The sequence below is a fragment of the Dysidea avara genome, chromosome 12, assembly GCF_963678975.1.
Source record: "Dysidea avara chromosome 12, odDysAvar1.4, whole genome shotgun sequence".
NCBI classification, from domain to species: Eukaryota; Metazoa; Porifera; class Demospongiae; order Dictyoceratida; family Dysideidae; genus Dysidea; species Dysidea avara.
Window position 1 is genome coordinate 12861952 of NC_089283.1, and position 11106 is coordinate 12873057.

At 38.1% G+C, this 11106-nt stretch overlaps 1 protein-coding gene and 1 long non-coding RNA gene across 9 annotated transcripts in view; one reads left to right on the forward strand and one right to left on the reverse strand.

Moving 5' to 3' along the window:
* The window catches only part of LOC136239767 (early growth response protein 1-like), a 29172-nt gene extending 21728 nt beyond the window's left edge, over positions 1-7444 (reverse strand). The window contains exons 1-2 of one of the 6 annotated variants that reach the window (XM_066030506.1): positions 7291-7437; positions 3965-4080 (exon numbers count right to left, since the gene is read on the reverse strand). The gene's annotated coding sequence lies outside the window, so the exon portion shown is untranslated. Of the gene's footprint in view, positions 1-657; positions 770-3964; positions 4081-4239; positions 4382-4771; positions 4816-7290 lie in introns of those variants that run through there. The other 5 variants (XM_066030505.1, XM_066030502.1, XM_066030503.1 and 2 more) reach the window with 5 other exon arrangements.
* On the forward strand, positions 7028-11007 carry LOC136239769 (uncharacterized). Of its 3 annotated transcripts, XR_010693595.1 has the most exons (4): positions 7029-7188; positions 8408-8521; positions 10407-10461; positions 10621-11007. It is a non-coding gene; the product is annotated as an uncharacterized lncRNA (long non-coding RNA). The 3 variants fall into 3 exon arrangements; XR_010693594.1 differs by having other exon boundaries at positions 7028-7188; positions 9735-11007; XR_010693593.1 differs by having other exon boundaries at positions 7030-7188; positions 10407-11007.
* The last annotated feature ends 99 nt before the right edge of the window (positions 11008-11106 follow it).

Sequence of the window (11106 nt, forward strand, 5' to 3'; positions counted from 1 at the left end):
ACCTGTGCATAACAATACCACATAGCTATACCCTTCAGAGCCTATGGCTGGCAAGCAACATGACAGTTATTACAAATGTGCATATCAGATGCATAACTAATAAATAAAATAAATAAATAAACTGTACATAAACTTTTTATGAACCAAATTTACGGAGAAATAATACTGTCTTTTAAACAAGGCACCATAATTTCCACATACTTCCAATTTGCGGTAATGGGGTTTAGTTTATTTGAATCCTTGACAAATGCGAGTCGCATGGTATACAACTTTTAATGTAACACTTTCACACCTCAGATCAAAGGAGCCGCCCGGGCTACATTTCGTATGCAGCCCAGCTAGCCGGGCTACATACGAAATGTAGACCGGGCTAAAACTGGGCAGTGATTATATAGACGTTGATGCCGAAATCGAGTGTGGGGATCGATTAACACTCACGTGATTAGGATACACGACTTGGATTTCGCTATGAAAACCACTCAGACGGTGAGCGTTTTGTTATCCTCGCCATCCTACGAGTTGAAAAATGTTGGGCTAAGGTGAAAACTAGTGCTATAGCTTATTCATCAATCGTTTTCACACGTTTTCGAATACGGACACGCCCCCATCACGAAGCTACCACTCTACACGGAGTAACCACTCTACAAGCAAGCTTACCTGTCTAGGCCTTTAGTGAACTGCGTAGTTTTTCCATAAACGATTCAATAGCATTGATTAAAACATTAAACTTGCATAACGGAAATTCTCCGTTATATATCTAGGATATGTCCGTTTATCATAACCGAATGTACCCAGAACGTACTAGCTGCTGACCCATAATCGAAATTTTAGGTATGTATATATAATCCACACAAAAACAGCCAAGCTGTGAAAAAATGGTGTGGCCTTAAAAAGCCTGGGTAAAAAAAGTTGTGAAATCAAAGGTGGCGGCCAAGAAATGGCTGCAATGATGTTAACGCTAATAAATTTTAACAATGCACACAGCCATTATTAAATTTTTTTAGCATTAACATCATTGCAGCCATTTCTTGGCCGCCACCTTTGATTTTACAACTTTTTTCACCCAGGCTTTTTAAGGTCGCACCATTTTTTCACAGCTTGGCTGTTTTTGTGTGGATTTCACTCCTTTTTGTACTTTATAAGGCCCCAAAACCAGCCTATGGCTGACTTTGAGGTTTGTTTTTACTCACATTTCTTCTTTTCTATGTAGATACAATGATGATTATTGAAGACAGACTTATAAATGTATTTCATTGCATGATTTAATTCAATATTTGATAATTATTATTGTAATACTCTAATAGAGTGCACATTTTTTTTGAGGACTTCTAATAGAACATACACAGAATGTTCTAGAACAATCTAGTACTTCTATTGGTAGATCTATGAAATTACAAACGTTTGATTATAAGCAGATTTCAACTAGAAATTTCATTTATAAAGCAGAAATTAAGTGAGGTGATCAGTCAAGGTAGCAGTGGTTCAGTGGTTAAGGATGCAGGTGTTAGGTATGGGGGTCCCTGGTACGAACTCTGGTAAGTTTTTCTTTCGACATTTTTTGCACACTTTTTTACGTGACTGCTCTATTAGAGTATCTCGATCCCGAGATTTTACACTTGCTTAGTTTTTGCTTTATAACTTTGTCGCTGTAACTCTATTGCTATTCAAACTATCAAAAGGCACTGCTACGATGATCAGCCTATCTACACACCAATTTTCAAGTTATTTCTATACTTGGTTTACCCTGTAACCGTGACAGAAGTTTGATCTATTTTTACGTGAATAAACGTCCATAACTCCTTGAATATTACTCAGATTTACAACAAACTTGGTATGTGAATCCATCGTTACACGTTCTTCATTTGTGCCAAAGATCGAGGCAATCGAGTTACACGTTTGCATTTTATAGCAATTTTTGCAAAGTGTGCAAAAAGCCCCCGTACGGCATAAGAAGAAAAAAACGAAGAAATTAAAATGAAATTTTGGACGCCCATATCTCACAAATGGCTGTTGCGAATTTAATCAAATTTGCTGTGTGGCGTATCCTACCTGGGGGACAGCTATAATGCAAAAATAGTGTGCTTTGGAGAAGGGGCCATGGAGCTATGCATGCGTGAAAAAGCTGTTTTCTTTCTTCCTGTAAATATATATAAACTCACGGTGTGGTCGCCGGCTTTCTTGGCCGCACGACACACTACCGTGTGTCTTGATACATTCAGTGGCTGCACTCATATTGGCTTGGGTGATTGATCGCTCTGTACAGGCTATCAACCTAATAATAAGTGTTACATATTAGCTGTAACATGGGCATTTGGGCTTTGCCTGATATGTATGCCCTCTGCCCTGCGGCCCTCAGGCAGTCGGGCATACATATCAGGCAAAGCCCTCATGCCCATCTTACAACTATTACATGTAGAAGAAGAGAGGAAAGACCCTTGTACAACAAATTTACACATCCAGGTACAAAGTATTTCAGTAAAAAAACTTTGCTTTTTCGCATGTTTTGTGATATATCTTTGTAAAATGGCCAGTTAAGTCTAGTTCAGGTGGATCCTTAATCAGTCCACTCCAACTCATACAATGAGACCAAGTTTAGTGAATTTGGGTAAGGGCAACCCAGTGCATTTTTGAGGTTTGCGTACTAAGGTGACTAATTTCTCCAATAGAAAATTGCATGGAGTGTGCACTATGGCAGAGTCAACTGTGAAGAACTGCCCCTATAAAAACATTGCAACAAAAGTTCGGATGCCATCGTATAGAGAAATTCTTTTTTGTATGGTATGTCTGGCAAATTATAAATTCCAATGGGCACACTTCTGCATTTTTTGTATGACATAAATACACCTATTTTCCATAGGACAAGAAACAATGGCTGTTGAAAAGATTTTTTAACTGATTAGTAGGACCAAGCTAAAACTACAAAAAGAACATAGTAGTCTTTAGGCTGTTGTAATGCATACTTCATAAGAATTGAGGTTAAAAACTCAGTGCTGTCACTGCTGTGCAAATTGACAATTTCCAATAGCCTTTTGTGATATGTTACAAACCTGTTATGTGACTGGATCTAGCAAAATCAACCATGTGGGTACAAAAGCCAAAATTAAGATAACACCAGTATGAAGTTGCTACACTATCGAGCTAGCAATTTCCACATCAAATTTGCCTTCAGCTTGTCGGGTATGCTTTTGGTAGACTGTTTCTGGTGGCATGTGTAACCATGCCAGACATCTGTACAGGTCTGTGAACACCAGGGATGAGGGTACAAATATTCTGGACAGACTAGCAGGGAGATGAATGTGTGATGTGTGTTTGTTTTGTGAGATTCAGCCTATTTCCTGACTCCGGCATGCTGTTTTGTGGTCTAGATTTGGTGCCTTCAATTACCATTCTCATTCATTTTGCAGTCTATCTCTTTCCCATCCCCACCCTCTGCCCCGCCACCCCCACCCCTTTTTGAGGACTTGTGACACAGCAACACTGGTGAAAAATCTATTTAAAATGGTGGGAAACTCTACAAGGATTACCTTGGCCTTAAAAGCTATGAATTGCTCCATGATTGGTGAAGAATACATATGCTTAGCTACCAGGGCTGGTGAATTACAGTGCTTTAAAATATTAAGTTTCTGTGAATGAACAATCTGCTCACATGGGTGATTTTGGTCTTGTATCACCCCTTGATATCACTTTTTGTAAGAGCTCTACAATATAAGATGCTGTAGCTAGCCATTATTGCTAGTAAAAATCATTGAGCTCTAATAGCACACAAGTCTGTTAACTCAACACCAACAGGGCCAGCAGTATATATTCTAGACCTAATAATAAGTAATGATCTTGACAACATTGAAAACCTCATGCACCTACACCACTAGGTGCAAGTGACCACGAATGTTTAATGTGGGGCCTCAATTGTATGACATCATGTAAAAAATTTAACCCTAAACCATTACAAAGGTGACTACAGTACCTTTAACAGCTACTTCAATGGAGTTGACTGGATTGCAGAATGTAAAGATCATGATGTCAACTACAACATTAATTTCTTTATACAAACTATATCATCATCAGTTGACTCATTCATTCCTAAAGTTAATAAAGGTCAAAATGACACCAAGCCTCTGTGGTGGTCAAAAAACTAACAATGGTAATTAACCAAAAATGCAGCCTGTACAACAAGGGAAAATCACCAAGGCTACCACAGACTACAAGCTTTATGGTAAAAAAATGCAATGAAGTTAAAACCTTGATTTGCTCAGCCCAATCCAACTATGAAGAGATGAGACGCTATTCAAAAATCATCTTCACACCCAAAGCTACTAATCTGAGACATACATCACTTAATTGCAGAAACCTGATGGCTCTATGACTTCTTCTGACACTGAAACAGCAGAAGTACTAAATGACTTTTTCAAATCCACTTTCACTACTGAAGATCCCAAAAATATTCCTATAATTCCTACTAGACACTTTGTCAGACATCACGTTGTTAGAGGACACTCTGTATTTCGTAAACTACTTTCCTTAAATGGAAACGAAGCTCCTGTACCTGATAACATACATCCTCATCTACTAAAGTCTTGTACAAACTCGTTAACAAAACCTGTTTTTCTTCTGGCTCAGCAATCATTGAGTAGTGGATCTTTACCTGACATTTGGAAAAACTCACATCCATCAAGTTTAACCTCACAAGTGGTAAATCTCATTGAAATAATTATTAGAGAGCAACTATGGGACTTTCTCACCCATTGAATCCATGTCAACATGTTTTACTAACCAAAAATCTTGTTTCACCAATCTCTTGGAGTGCGGACTGAAGCCCTAGACAACAGACATAGCATTGATGTTATTTATCTGGACTATTCTAAAGCCTTTGACTCTGTTCCGCACCTATGTCTCATAAACAAACTGCAAACTTACGGTTTACAAGGCGACCTACTAAAATTTCCTGATTGACCGGGAACAAAAAGTTGTACTAAGCCAATGGCAAAATATTTCAAGTGGGATGAGTCCTTGGGCCACTTTTGTTTATACTTTATGCATATAAATGATATCAAAGACTGCATCCAGAGTACTATGGAAATGTTTGCTGATGATTCCAAACTATAAAGAATCATAAAGCATCCAAATGATACAGAAATTCTCTAGCAAGATTTAAATTCAAACTGGTCCAAACTTTGACTATTAATATTTCTAAGTGTAGTGTTATGCACCTGGGAAACCGCCTACACATTGTTTGATCACACTACCAATACTAACTCTCCCTGCAACCAACAATTGAACAAAAAGACTTTAGGATATGGATTACACCAGACATGAACTTAAGCCTACATTGTCACAAGGTACGTATCTAGTAAAGCTAATCAGACTCGACATTGGGTAGACTCAAAAGGAACTTGTGTCTATGAAACTCTTTACAACTTTATACATAACATTTGTTCACCCACATTTGGAATATTGTGTGTCAATCTGGAATCCTCACCTTGCAAGAGATGTCAACACCTTAGAGAAACTACAAAGAGCCACAAACATCTATCTCCACACTACCCTACGAGTCACATCTAGATGATACTAAACTTGCATTCTCTATAGCTACTGTAGAAGAAGTATATACCATAACTCACAAGACTTCTTTACTTTAGCTGACAGCAGCTCTACTAAAGGCCACACAAAAATGTTATTCAAACCTAGAGCCACCACATCCATCAGACAAAATTTCTTCTGGCACAGGGCTATTTCACTATGGCACAGGGCTATTTCACTATGGAACAGTCTACCCCAAGATGTTATTTCAAATTTAAATTACACAAATCAAAGGCCACTGGCCTATATATTACATAACTCTTTTATGTCTATGTACACATCAATTGTCCATAAATAATAATAATACATAACTCTACTCCTACTGTCTCACAGAGATAGGGATAGGACAACTCCTGTATAAGATCTCAATAGCTAGTCTGGTGCTGCCGACCCTATTTTAGGCCTTTCATCATTCATCTCTCTAATTAGTTCAACCTTTTCAACCTTCACACCCTTTAATGTTCTAAAAGACGGATTGTATATCCATACCAGAACATCCCAGCACTCTTACAAACCTTCTCAGTACAATGCACTGCTTTCCTAGCTGCTAAACAAGCCTTAACACTTAGAACAAGCTTGGTTACATAATTTTACGTCATAGGCTTATGACGCTCCTATGAATAGTCGCACCACAAGATGTTTACTATCTAGAAATGCACAGAATTTCTTTAAAGATTTTCACATTTTTAGAAGCCATATGAGAGTTACAGATTCTTTATTGGGCTGCAAGGTGTAGCACATGTATGCTGCATATACGGAGAGAGAACCATCATAAGTAATAAGATGATACATACAATACATTATTAGTCCTCGGTCTCGTGCGACCACAGTCAGATCAAGCAAAATGAGATCTTGTGGGCATGGCAAGGAGTGTGTACATGTGAGTGTGTACATGTAAAGAACAAAAAAACAAAAACAAAACGAAAAGACTAACAACAACAATAATTACAAGACAAAAATTAAGTTAAGTGCTCGGTTGACCAGTCACTACAATTCCCGGCCAAGAAAATCTTTTGTGAACATGTCATACATTGACGAGCAGCATTGTCGAGGATCTGTTGGATGGAAGATTTGGTGGTTACAGAAAGTTGAACAAAGTCAATAAAGTTCTTGGTGTTCTGAATGGAAGAAGGTAGGTAGTGACCTAGCACACTAATTTCAATAGTTTCATAATAGTTTGGGATCTGGCAAGTGATCAAATTCCGCAAGCAGTTGATGATACTCAGCCTTGTTTTGTTTTCAGATTGAATGTTGTGTTCTGAGTCTAGAGGGTAGGTTAGTTCAAGTAAACTATATACAGAGTTTTACAACAAAATTCAAATCTGATGAGCTGAGATTTGACATTTCAAGAAGATTTAAAAAAAAAGAAGGTTTCAAACTGAGGCTGTAGCTACGAGATTTCAAAGGAGTTGCGGACCCCTGGGATAGGGTGCCGCGAAATTTATAACTGAGGTGGCCGTTGGTTGTTTCCAAAGACCACAAAACCAAAAAATACCCCGGGGTTGGAGTCCTTATTGCGACCCAGCGAGTGGCAGCATTGTGGCCGGGGCAGCTGCATAGAGACGTTTATTCTTGAAGGCGAATATGATTCATACACCGGTTCAGTATTCGGTGAGTGTATAACATGACTAGCTACGTAGCTATACTCTCATCAGCAGACTAGCTCCATATATATATATATATACGTTGATATTGATTGCTAAGTAAACTTACCGCTGGCGGCAGTTGGTGATCACATGAGGATCGTCAACTTCAGTACAAGAAGACTACAACTGCTTCCCCTCGTCCTTCTCAGAGACGCAGCCCGCTTAAGTTTATCAGTTTTGCAAGCCAGTGCCGGTATTGAGGAATTTACTAGTTGAGAAACCATAAAATACAGGCTGCATCCTCAACGATATCGATGCCTACAATATCAGGAATCCCGAGAAATGCTGATGAATAACGTCACGGCAATGCTGCAATCTGATTTGTGCGGCTGCACAGTATACAGACTCGAAGATACACAGGTCTTATATGCCTAGACTGACCACGCCGGCACCTTGTAGTAGAAGGAGGAACGTTCCACAATAGCTAGCTACTAGTTTAGTTCTCTTTCTGCGAATACTATAGCCGAACAAAAGTTGTTTTTATAGCTACGCTCAATCAAATCCAGGGCTATCAGTCAGGGTGTTTAACTGCAATTAATCAATCTATATCATTTGGTTTGTACACTATTACAAGGCAGACATCTGCTTAGGCCCCAAACCAAGGTAGTTTATGCACCTAAGGATGAATGACAAAAATTATGTACTGCAGACTAGCACCAGAATAATAGAAAGACTGAAAGTTAAGTAACTGCATGAAGTTTAAGTAAATACATTTATTCCTTCAAGTTGGTTGAGAAAAGTTCATCACACATTCATTACATTAACTTTTACCCTCAGTTTGGTATTACACATATAGCTAGTACATAGCTACATTATGATACGTATGTAACCATCAGTAAATGTAATGGGAAGAATTCGTGAGGGCATTATGCCTGGACATATACCTCACAGGCTCACTACTAAAGAAAAAAGAAACCAAATGCCCTTGCAGCTACATATAGCAACTCAATAGTAGGTGGTAGAACAGCTCTATCTGATCCCATACACTGTAACGTCATAGCGGGCTTTTGTATGGAGATCTTACAGCTAATTCTCACACAACTAGTACTATTTTGGCTTTCCTTTCCATTTCTGCAAATTGAACAGCACTGGCCAATGTACGGTATGTTATACTATAATATTGATATTTATATGCATGGGATACTGCCTTATACACACAATGGCTTCACTGTTATGTTTTGTAGGTCAGGTGATAGAGATTCATGACTCTCAGTGGAGTGATTTGTGGCATGATCCTGAAGACTCTGGCACTATAGTTGCAGAGTATATACCACTGTGAGAATATATCAGCTTAGTTTGTAAGTTCTTACTGTTGTAATGTACTTGGATATACCATTGTGGCTGGGTTTTGGAAAACCAATCCAAATAGCACATCAGTAGTAGTTTTTGCGATGAATGCCTGGATTTCAATTTTTTGTAACCTGCCAAGCTTAGTGAACCACATCATGCATCATGCATCTGAAATTTACCTTTAAGAGCATTCCCTGTTACTAGTAAGTAACTACCGGCTAAATTTCTTGCTAAATACAATGAGGACTGTAGTAGTATCATGAGTGCTCACATTGGGGTGGAGGATGGTGGGCTGAGCACCAGTTTTGTTTCAAAATGGATGAGGACATCGATTGAAGGTTAGGGACAAAACATAGAGGTGTGCCGATCCTTACTGTCTAAAACGTAGCAAAATGCATGGATCCAAAATGGTTATGGAAGTTGTACCACTGCTTCCCATAAAGTGAGGGTCATATTATTTGAGCATGTCACATCACCTAGAAGTAGCATTTCTCCTCATGTAGTTTGGGGAATGCTGAGGCTTAAAACCAGTAATCTATGGTAGTGTATGTATGGTGCTATCACTCAATAATGACTTTAATTGGGCTATTGTACATTTTTGATCAGTTTTGTAAAATGTAGTCACAATTATTGCTGGTACCATTCATTGTACGTATATCTGGCTGTGGGTGTATATATATACTGTATAGAGATACAACAATATATCGAAATACCGCGTATCGTATCGTTTTAAGACAATATCGCTGCATCGATACAAAGTCAAACCGTATCAATATATCGCGTATTGTGATATATCGACATATCGTGGTTGGTTAACATGGCTGACAATCAAATTATTGTACATTGTGGTTATACTGAGTAGTATGTAATGTTTCTCAAAGAAAAATTAGCTTATTTATTTCTTCTAAAAAACAAAAAAAATAACATTAAAAAACAACATTGACCATTGCTTAGACTCCACTTTGTATCGCGCAATATATCGCTGTATCGTGATACACCAGAGGCAATATATCAATACGTCTACACACTATATCGTTGCAACTCTAATACTGTATGGATGGAAACTTTAGCAGGGGAAAGCTTTGGTGAATTTGGAAAATTGCTAAAAAGTTTAACCTACTGTAGTACTTGAGATTATGGAGTACAGTATACAGAATGTGTTTACTTCTTTTGGTCCTAAACTCTGCTCTGGTTTTCGACTATGCTCTGTCTGTTACACAGCTCTACACACCAAGTGAAGCTAGCCTGCAAACAAAGATAACTTAAAGGTAACCTACAAAGCTTAGGTAGCCTACAAAAGTAACTTAGGTAAGTTCATGATACATGCATTGCACGTACTGTGGTATGCCAAAAGGCATGAAGTGACACCAAACAGTAAAAGAATCAAGCCTGTAGCCTTATCTGTTATTGAGTTACTCTTGTCTGAAGACATCGGTCAGTCAGTCAGTCAGTCAGTCAGTCAGTCAGTCAGTCAGTCAGTCAGTCAGTCCGTCAATATACAGAATGTGTTTACTTCTACAAGTGAAGCTAGCCTGTTTACATTCTGTAAACTAGTTCTGTTGTGGTGTTGTTTGTAAGGGTTTAGCGAATTGCCCTATCTTAACTTTACCTTTGACTAAATTAATGATGATCAAAAAAAGAGTGTGTTTTAATTTCCCCATGCACTAAACACCAAGGACATAAGAGAAATATCCTGGTATAAAACTAAAGGCCCAACTCTTATCTGAGTTTTTCTCTCTAGTATCTCTCAGCATTAAACTGAAAAACATAAATGACCAGAGTTATCATAAATGTATGAGTTGGCCTGCCCAGCATCCGGCAGTACGTTATGTGCACTTATGTACACCCACAAGCCTTGTGTATATAGTTATAATTCAACCACTTTGTTCACAGGTGCTGCATCGACATTGATATGTGCTCCATAACCCGTACAATTGTGAACTACAAGGTAAAAGAATATAACGTTACGATTTACATAAATATCAGCAAGATTCTAGGTCCCTAGTCCTTGGTCCAAGGGTCCACTATTTTAAATGATTAATCCAGTATTTATTGACATACATCATCATAGTCATAATAAATGCAGTTGATATATGTGTTTATTTAGGTTCAAGTACCCTGGCCCTTACTACAACAATTAAAGTGGGATTGAGGTTAAGGGGCAAGGGGAAGATTAGAATGACTAAGGGAAAATAACCTAGGTACTGCTCTTGATGATGCCAGATCAAATTCTGTATGGCCAGGAAGTGAGAGAAACTAAGACAATATTTGCTACTATAAGGAGCTACCATTTCAACAACAATAAAGCCAACTGATAAGGACATGTGTGAGCATACCAAAGGCTCCTGTTGATCAGCTCATAAAGAATAAATGACAGGAACAAATTACATTAAGTATGAATGAATTAAATAACCAACTTAATTTGATTGCACAGAATACCACATGATATCATTAGAATCAGTATAATGTCATGCACTTAATGGGATATAACACTACATAGGCATAAAGTAACTATTTATCTCTTGATATAACCACTAATAAGATGAGAGCCACAATATACTCTAATATTATTATTCTTATCCACAACAAGTTC